Consider the following 9333-nt stretch of genomic DNA (forward strand, 5'->3'; position numbering starts at 1 on the left):
TTATATACATGTGTTTGTGTAGAGATATTTTTATATATTGTGAATATGTGTTTATCCTTGTATCTTTAAAAAGGTTGCTCGCGACAGAAAGGATTTACACAACTCTTCAGGCATCTGCATTCTTTTGAAGAACCCATTAAAATAAATTTGCTTCTGACACTCAGGGACTTAAAGGACTATTAGTGTGTTTTGGGGTCTTTTTTTAACTTTTTTTGGCTTAAAATTGGCAAGACGTATTTATTTAGCTTTTTTATATATTTCCTCCCCACAGGCAACTAGGTTTCCTCCCAACAGGCAACTAGGTATTGTATGTGATTATGGCTAAAAGAGGGGACTGGGAAATAAGAGTGGGTTTTGAACTTTGTAAGCATCTTCCTGCATGATCTGGGACAATTTTGTAGGTTTTAAGATCGGAAGGGCTCATTACAATTTTCTCTTCTCTTTCTCAGACATCTCCCTGAATCTTCGGTGGGATCCAGGCCACAGGATGCTGCCCATGGGACTTGTGTGTGTTCAGCCTCATGGGAGTGGTATCAAATTTGAAGAGCTAGAAATAAGACTTGGGGTTTTTAACTCAACGTGCTATGTATCTATACACCCAAGTTAATTTTAAAGGCCTCAAGTTACAGGAAATTTATCATATTCCTTAGTAAAAATTGTCTTATTCCTAGGCTGAACTTTACATCATGCAGCCAGATACCACATGCCTTCGGTATGACAGACAAGGAACCTCCCTGGGATGATACTTTCTCACAGCACATTTCCAACAGAGAAATGGGGAAACTAAGGCACTCAGATTCAGTTATTATTCCTAGCCTTGGGTCTGCTGCATGTTTGTGATCCCAGCCTGATGCTTTTTTTCTCAGTAATGACTTTCAAAACCACAGGTAAAATCTCCTGTAATTGTAGGAAACATATTCAATTTAAATTTAATAGTGTAAAAAACATATCATGCCTGAATGCGGGACTACTTTAGACCATGTTATTTTCCACTGTGCCCAGGCTTTCATATAAAAGGTTCACTCTCTTAATTCATAGTTTACAATGCCTTTAAAAGATCTGGTTAGGAGCAGTTACAATGTTTATTCAGGATGTTATCAATGTAGGAGGTTGGTCCAGTGTCCTTACCAGCACTGCAGAAGTTTCTACCTGTCAACTTCCAAGGTCAGGAAGGTCCATGGAAACGGACTAAAAAGCTCCGCAGTTTAAATTCTAAATAAATCTCTACCTTCATTTAGTAATTTACTTATCTTGATTCTTACGAGAATATGTATGCAAATCTCACTAATGTAAAGCTTAAGCAACAACTTGTGGCTTAAGCAACAACACAAAAAAATGCTGCCAATAAATATTCAGCTGACCATGGCGTGGCCCATGTGGCTTGGTAATCATTCACTCCTTAAACTCAACTTCAGAGCCAACAAATAATTTTAAAAGAGATCTTAAAAATATTTTACCAGAAAAGACTGTGAGCATTGAAATTCCGTGGATCATAGTTAGAGATGTGAAAATATTCCCCAATAAGTATATGGCAAGGATATTTTTTATTCCATCTCCTTTAGCTAAAATTTGCTTCCAAAGATTCCACTTTCCACCTAATCCAAAAGGTTGGATTTTAAGTGATTTCACAACAACAACACGTCTAAAGGGGCAGCAGGAAAGAGACCTTCTTGGGGAGAACAAACACCTTGATAAAAGAAGGCATTTCTCTTTAGAGGGGGACATTTCCTAGGGTATCTGTGGGATGAACATTTACACTGTAAAAATTGCCGGAAAAGCCTATGAAGCTCAAACAGACCTGCTCCAGCAAAAAGTGATTTCCAACAACAACACGTCTAAAGGGGCAGCAGGAAAGAGACCTTCTTGGGGAGAACAAACACCTTGATAAAAGAAGGCATTTCTCTTTAGAGGGGGACATTTCCTAGGGTATCTGTGGGATGAACATTTACACTGTAAAAATTGCCGGAAAAGCCTATGAAGCTCAAACAGACCTGCTCCAGCAAAGATGCTATTGCTGACTGGGATAGAGAGCAGTATGTCAGGTGTTTTGTGTCCCTGAAAACACTTGAGAGTTTGTGCCCATGACCTTGAGTGTCTCAGACCAAATCACTGAGGCGGACCATTACTGATTCGTTCATAACAGGACGCCCCATCCCTGGAAACATTCAAGGCCAGGTTGGTCGGGGCTCTGAGCAACCGGATCTAGTTGAAGATGCCTCTGCCCATGGCAGGGGGGTTGGACTAGATGACCTTTAAAGGTCCCTTCCAACCCAAACTATTCTATGATTCTATGATTCTATGATGTGTCACTAATAACAACGTTGCATGATCCATCTAAGCCGCTCATTTATACACAAGTAATCTAATCATTTTAACAATGAGCAGTAATTTCTAAATGCATTTCTCTTTCTCTTCTGGTTGCATAAGTGAGGTAGAGGATACAGGCGTGCTTCGTTGGATGCTTACAGCAATGAAGCAGACAAAACTGATGCTAAGAAAACCTGATTGGTTTATTTTACCCACTATCTCATAAAAAGTGGTAATTGACATTTTAATGCATGACATGTTGCATTCCTTCATAACACTACAGTAATTGAATACACATGAAACTGTAGTGCACTGGGTGACCCTGGAGTGTGCCACACACCTGGAAGCAGTGAAGTTCAATTAATGTGTCATTGCTACTAATAACAGCTACTAGTGAGAACCTCCAGCCAGTTGCTACACCAGAGGAAACAGTAATCCCTGTATTTAAACAGATAGTATACAGTAAACACCAAGGATCCATTGTATACATGCAGAGCTGTTTTGGATCAACAGTTAAAATCTTGTTCTCTTAGTAACTTGCTTTTTCACTAAATTGCACAATTTAATTTACCCCTGCACTGCATTTGTCTAGCTTTGTGTGCAAAAATTTGCAGATACTAAAATAAAATCAGCTGAGAGCCATTAGTAGACTAAATCAAATAGTACTGAGACAAAGGTTCATGCAATAAAAAGAGAACATAAATCACGCACTTGCACAGAAAAAACTATGGTAAAATGGCCTTAAGGATTTGATTTAATCTGTCAAACCCCAGGAAATTTAGAGTTAAGAGTTGAAACTCCTTCCTTAACTTGCCTTATTGTTAAAATCAAGTTATCAAAAGTCCTTCATTAAGCATATGCATATATAGATGTGCATACACAAACAGTCTGAATATTTTCTTAATTTAATTTACAAAAATAGAGGACATCAAAACTGAGACCAGAACAGAGGCAGGCAAGGTTGAAGTTCTCCTTTTTAATATGTCAACATCAGCTCTGATTTCACTAAGTAGTAAACATCGGGCTCTTGGGACAAGTTATGTATCCTAGGTGCTGAACCTAAGAAACTATTAAACCATTTAACCAAAAGCTCATAGGGAAGAAAAGATCATTCCAGTATGGCCTGGTTCCACAACATCTCTGTCCTCGCTAGGATTACGGAGTAGGATATCAAGTTACAAACATTACATCATTTGAAAAAGCCTCCACTGACTGAAAGCCATGTTAATACTGAAGACCATGATGTTGATTCATGAGGAGTTTAGCCTCTTCACAGGAACCCTGTTTGCAGTATCAGACCTGTGCATTTTTACTGGTGTTGAGACAAATCTCAGAGGAGTTGTACTTTCTGGTTGAGTAATCCCCAGAGATAAAACATCTTATTGAAAATGGGTTTGAACTTCTGCAGAGCTTCACTCGTCTTCTAGCAGCTATCATCACCACATCTATTTTATTTCTCCAATCATGCCGCTCTCTCATCTTAGATTTGTCTAAGATTTATCTGTCAGCTTTATCTGCCCCTAAATTCATTTCAGCTCTCTAGCTGATTCTCTCAGGCATTCATGATAAATAATATTCTCTGTGTTCTTCATGCTCCTATTTCCCTTCACTTTGCTTTTATATGTCTCGATTTAAAGTCTGTCCTACTGACCTGCCTGAAATCCCATATGTTTATGGAATTAGAGCACAAACTTCCTCAGCGATGGTTCTCTAATAGTCAGTAAAGCACTGGGTAGGCAGTTGGGAGAATATTTATCTTGTATTAATTGCACAAATATTCAGCTCAGTCTAAGATCCTCTCCGGTTTTGTGAACTATCTAGTCCACGCTGCATGTGTTCAGAGGGTTAGAGACACCGGTGTAATCAATCCCACTGTGAGTATTTGCACTGTCCAATACTTGCAATCTATTCAGGGTAAACAGTTGCCTGCCAACCCCCACTGCAGGAAGGTTTCCCAAGATATGCTAATAGCATGTCTCCAGTGCTGGAGAAACCCTGAAGTAGAGAAAGCTTGGAAAAAAATAAATACAGAAAAGTATCTGAGTTCAAAAGGGGGGAAAGAGGAGGAAAGCACATTCAGAATTTGACCTTTATATTGGGTAGCAGGAGGTGAAGAAATAAAAGCCTTTCTGAAACCATTCAAGTGATAAAAGGAGTGTTTGGAGACAACAATAGGTACCAGTATCTGTTGATGGAGGGAATCTGTTGTTTTCTTCTCTCAGAAAAGAAGTACATTGCATTTCTGGAAATGCAAGAAAATTCTACACAGGTTTGGGGGGAAAGAGGGGCCGAGTGGGGTGTCTGTCTTTCCATTGCAGCATGGTGGCCACCATTTGGGAGACTTAAGCCCAAGAACCTTATTTGGCTGAGGTTGGTTGTATGGAGATGGTTAGATGAGAACAGATGGTCTCAGGAATGTTCAGAAACTCCTAATGAGTAGCACCAGAAAACAGTGGAATAATTTCATATATTGCTCCATAGCAACCCGAAAACAAATTTCTCTTGGTTTTTTTAGATAGGAAAATATCCAAAAAATTACTTTTGAGATGTAAGGCTAGGTGTTGCAGCTTCTTGTAAATAATCCAGTCCTAGCTTCCAAACTCACAGTTAGCTACCTAAACTGCTGTGGGATTGGGTTCTTCCAAAGAGAAGGCATAAAAAAGCTGAGCAGTGAAACACGTAAGCTAGCCATGAGGAAGTTGTTAAGGGAATGGGCTGGTTCTTCTGACTTCCTTCTTCCTAGCTCAGACTTAGATATCTTTGTCATCATGAGGTTCCCTGACAAAATTTCTTCTAACCCTTTCTTTTTTTTTTCTTTTTGTTTGTGTTTGTTTTTTTAAGAGAAAAAGCAAAAAAACCCTGCTGTTTAAGCTATAAGACTAGAGGCAGAACAGCAGTTTTCCTCATCTTCCTGCCGTAGGACACAGTGGTCCTGAATTCATGACAGCAGAGGAAAGTTCAATTGCCTCTGAGGAAGTTCAAACTTTTACCTCCATCTTTTCAACAACAGCAGGATATAAATGGGGCTGAGACTCACAGTCCCTCCTGTTCGCACCAGGCTGCTCTGCCTAGAAAAACTGATGTGACCCTAGCCTGCTTGGCAGGGCAGTTGGCTGGGAGAAGGGAGTCCTGCATCTCACCCTATTCCAAAGACTTCCAATGCATTTGTGTGCAATGTCTGTTCCCGAATAATATAAATTTAAAACAAACAAACAAACAACCCTTGCAAAAGACACCAAGGTTTGTCCCTTCCCCAGTAAATCTTGATTATTCTATGCACAATGAAGTCAGTTCAGTAGGAGAGCACCACACACACACTCAAGTGGACAACAGTCTGATACCTCAAACATACTCTTCATAGACAAGAGGCCTGTGGTTGAATTCCTTTGAACAAAGGAGGGAATTGAGTCTGGATCTTCACCATCATATCTGACTGATCTGTCTTGTGTATAAAATGAGGACATCTTCTCCCATTGACCATGGAGAGGAAGAAGGTTTCAGAGCATTTTCACAGTGTATTCATTGACTGTGTTGGGCGCAGATCAAAGGAGAGAAGCAGAGAGATACTTGCTTCCTCAGTCTGCATTAGGTACCATGCTAGCTCTCCCCTGCTGAGCCTGAGGTGCTACTGGGGGTGTGTTTGGGGAGCTGAAATTATGAAAATTGGGCTTTAGATATATCCATAATTAGCCAGCAACTGAGTGGAAGTGTTCAGCATTCCCATTTTAGACTTCAGTATCTGCATTCTTCCTGAGTCCCTTTCTGGATCTCGCCTTGAGCTCCTAAACTGAGAGCACATTCAAATGGCATCCAGCGACTGAAGTGTCTCATTCTTTGGTATTGGTGAGTCTCAGGGATCAAATTTCAGGATCAGTGTTTAAAGGTCAAACAGATCATTTTAGAGGGTAGTATCTTCTGAGCAACTTTCTGATGCTGAGACTGAACTTACGTCATCTTCGTTCAGTTAAGATCGAACATATCCCAGGTTCCTGTAATAAAAGCATGGAAACCTTGATAATATGAAGCCTGACAAAGGAAAAAGGCATGCAAAGTTATAGACAAAGCTGGAAACAACAATGAGAAATAGCAGTAAGTTCCTATACTGACAGTAGCTCCACTTTCAGATACGTTTGCTGACTGACTAGCAGCTCAGATACAAAACCCGCTGGAGTGGGTTTGTTGAGGAGTGAGTTACTGATACAAGCAAATGCCTTGTGTGCCCATGCAGGATGTTTTTTATATGTTTCAGCCTCGAATGTAATTGCATTGTGGTGATTACTGTCCAAATGGCATAACTTTTCAATCTCACTGCTACTGGGGAAGCTCATGGTGACCAGAAGAAAACAACTGTCTCTTTTTATATTGGAAAGACATGAGCAGAGTTGAGGAACACCTCTTGCATTCTGCCTTCGATGAAGTCAGCTCACGTGGGCTCCTTACACGCTCGCAAAGCCTTGACTCTGCAAGGATGAAGGTTGGGAGACTTGCAACCTATTTCAAACAAGACTCATACCCCGTGGTATGAGGCTGTTCTCTGCTCTACCTTCTGAACCAAAAGGGATCACGTCCATTGACACCACACCACCAGTTCCCCAAGAGCTGAGTTTGTGAATCCTCGCTTTTCCTGTGCCCACGCCAGACCTTCCCAATCAGCTTGACCACACGAGCAAGGAGACAGACCCCCTGTTCCCACTCTTGTCAGTGCCCTGTCATGCCTTGCTGAGGCTGCGCTGCTGTGAGTATTTCACGCTGTTTTAAGCTAATCACTTGGAGAGTTGGCTGGTACACGTTCATTTGCAGGACTGAGGTCTTAAGTTCGCAAAAGCAACCTTCACTACAACTTCTGCTTCCCCTCTCCATCCCCTCTCCCTTGCAATGATGTCCCAGTCCCATGTGAATAGATTATTCTTGACTTAAATTTCTCTGCTCATACATGGTAAAATACCTATTTAGAAATAAGCTATTACACGTTACAAAGCTTTCAATGGACAAATACAAAAATATTAAATCAGGATGTTACAACAAACCAAAAGTACAGTAATTAACAAGAGCATATACATTTGCTTATGAATGCGCTTACAACATAGTAAAACATCACATAATGATGTATAAATAGCATTTTCCATTCATCATTTCTAAATCATGACTAAAGTATTTATAAACTTTACCATAAAGTATACCAAAGTTCTTCTGACAGCCATTATATAATATATTGAATGCCAAGCAGCATAAAATACCACCAAAAAAGAGAGATGTTTTTGCATCAGAATTCCTCTATTCCTCACAGATCCATTACTCATCTCCACTAGATTAGTCACACTATTCATACAAGCTGAGGGCCACTGAGAAAACAAGTTCAAGTCGCTGAACATAACTTAAAGTAAATAAAAATACTTACATTGACTTTCATAATGTTCAAAGGATTTCAGACAAATAGAGCAAAAACGCTCTACTGTGTGCTTTTCATACTAGGTTTTTCCTATTTCTTCAGCCTAGAAGCTTCCTTTCTATGATTGATACATTCCCTCTCCTGTTTCCAAGGACAGCTTTCACCTTTTAAACTGTCTACTGTAGTTAAAAGAAATATGGTTTGTAGCTTATATTAGCAGAAGCAAATGTTTGGTCATGAAAGTTTGGGCTTCATAATTAATATCAATTATCTGAGTTTTATGAAAATACTTTCAGAAAATTCATCAAATTCCAGTTCCAGTTGGGAAAAAAAATGAAGTTGGCCTTAACAAAATAACTTTATTCTCCTTAGAAAACTGAAATTGAAAACCTGAGCCAAACATGAGCATTCAGTGTTTTCAACTTAGACATATTTCTTGCAAATGTCATCCATTTGGATCAGTCCATCAACTCTGACAGCTCCTGCAGTGTCACATGCCTATATTATCACTGTACATTATATACAGGCACCGTACATTATGTACACTGTGTACCCTTTTCTACATCATGTACAGAAGAAAAAAAATAAACAGATCTTCTAGTTCTAATGAAAAAAAAAATCCTCTTATTTCATTTTTAAACAGCAGGTATTTTTCTGGACAGTTAGCTCAAGCCGCTTTTGACAAACTCTAAAAACTCTGAGTAACGAGAAGGAGTGTTGAGTTTTCCTTCCCTCCACTCTGATTAGAAATGGGATCCATGCCCCAGCTGGATATTTCCAGTTCATGCCCAGTAGAAATAATTTTCTGTCCGATTGCCAAACATCGTCCCGTGTGGCCAGCAAAGGTTGGACAATAGCAGTAACACAGCTTCAAGTAAAGAGCTGAAAACGATCCCCTGCAACCGGAGGCCTCAATTCTGCATAGTTTAATAATTCTAGCACCATGATTTAACTTCCTTTTTCCCTTTCAAGTGTTCAGTGCAAATTAATCGTATTGTCAATGCTTACGTTTCCTACCTTACTTATTTGTAAGGACATGTTCAAGTGGCATACTAGAAGGTTGATCCCGCAGTCTATACTTAACTAGTAATCCTCATGCACACTGGTAACCCCATTGAATATCAATATAAGATTGTGGTGCCAGGGAAAGTTAAACAAATCCTGAGGAATCTGTTTTATTAGCATTTATAGGATTTGTGTGTGTGAGTGTGTGTGTGTATACATCCACGCTTGGGAACAGTAGTTACAGGAAAAAAAAATACAAGCGATTCCTCCGGGGACGGTAAGCGCTGCTAGTTCTTGAGCTCATACCAATGCTGATGTTGCAGCCTGTAAATGTTAAAATATCTGATGATATTTTCTTTCCTGAGGAACTCGGTGGTATTTCTCACAGTTAATACGTTAGCTAAGCACATCAGACAAAAGTTAAGACCCGCACTGCGCTTGGCCCCGCAGCCCTGTTTTCCCCAGCCTGGACCCGTCTAGCATCGCGTGTATTATACGAGCGTACGAGACCCAGAAACACGGGAAAATTACACGAACGCGAAAGACCGAAGCCACGGCCCTGCAAAGGTGTCTGTCGCAAGAGCTGACCGGCTGCCACCGGGACCGCTTTCACGGACACGGGGGGACGGCAA

At 40.2% G+C, this 9333-nt stretch overlaps 1 long non-coding RNA gene across 1 annotated transcript in view; it reads right to left on the reverse strand.

Annotated features, from left to right (window-relative positions):
- Nucleotides 1-9333, reverse strand: part of LOC103901991 — a 31807-nt gene that overhangs the window by 20600 nt on the left and 1874 nt on the right. Inside the window, exon 2 of the long non-coding RNA XR_002086237.1 lies at nt 5649-6296. This is a non-coding gene — a long non-coding RNA (uncharacterized LOC103901991). The remainder of the gene's footprint in view (nt 1-5648; nt 6297-9333) is intronic.

This window comes from Aptenodytes forsteri, unplaced genomic scaffold (assembly GCF_000699145.1).
Source record: "Aptenodytes forsteri isolate BGI_AS27 unplaced genomic scaffold, ASM69914v1 Scaffold2, whole genome shotgun sequence".
Classification (NCBI taxonomy): domain Eukaryota; kingdom Metazoa; phylum Chordata; class Aves; order Sphenisciformes; family Spheniscidae; genus Aptenodytes; species Aptenodytes forsteri.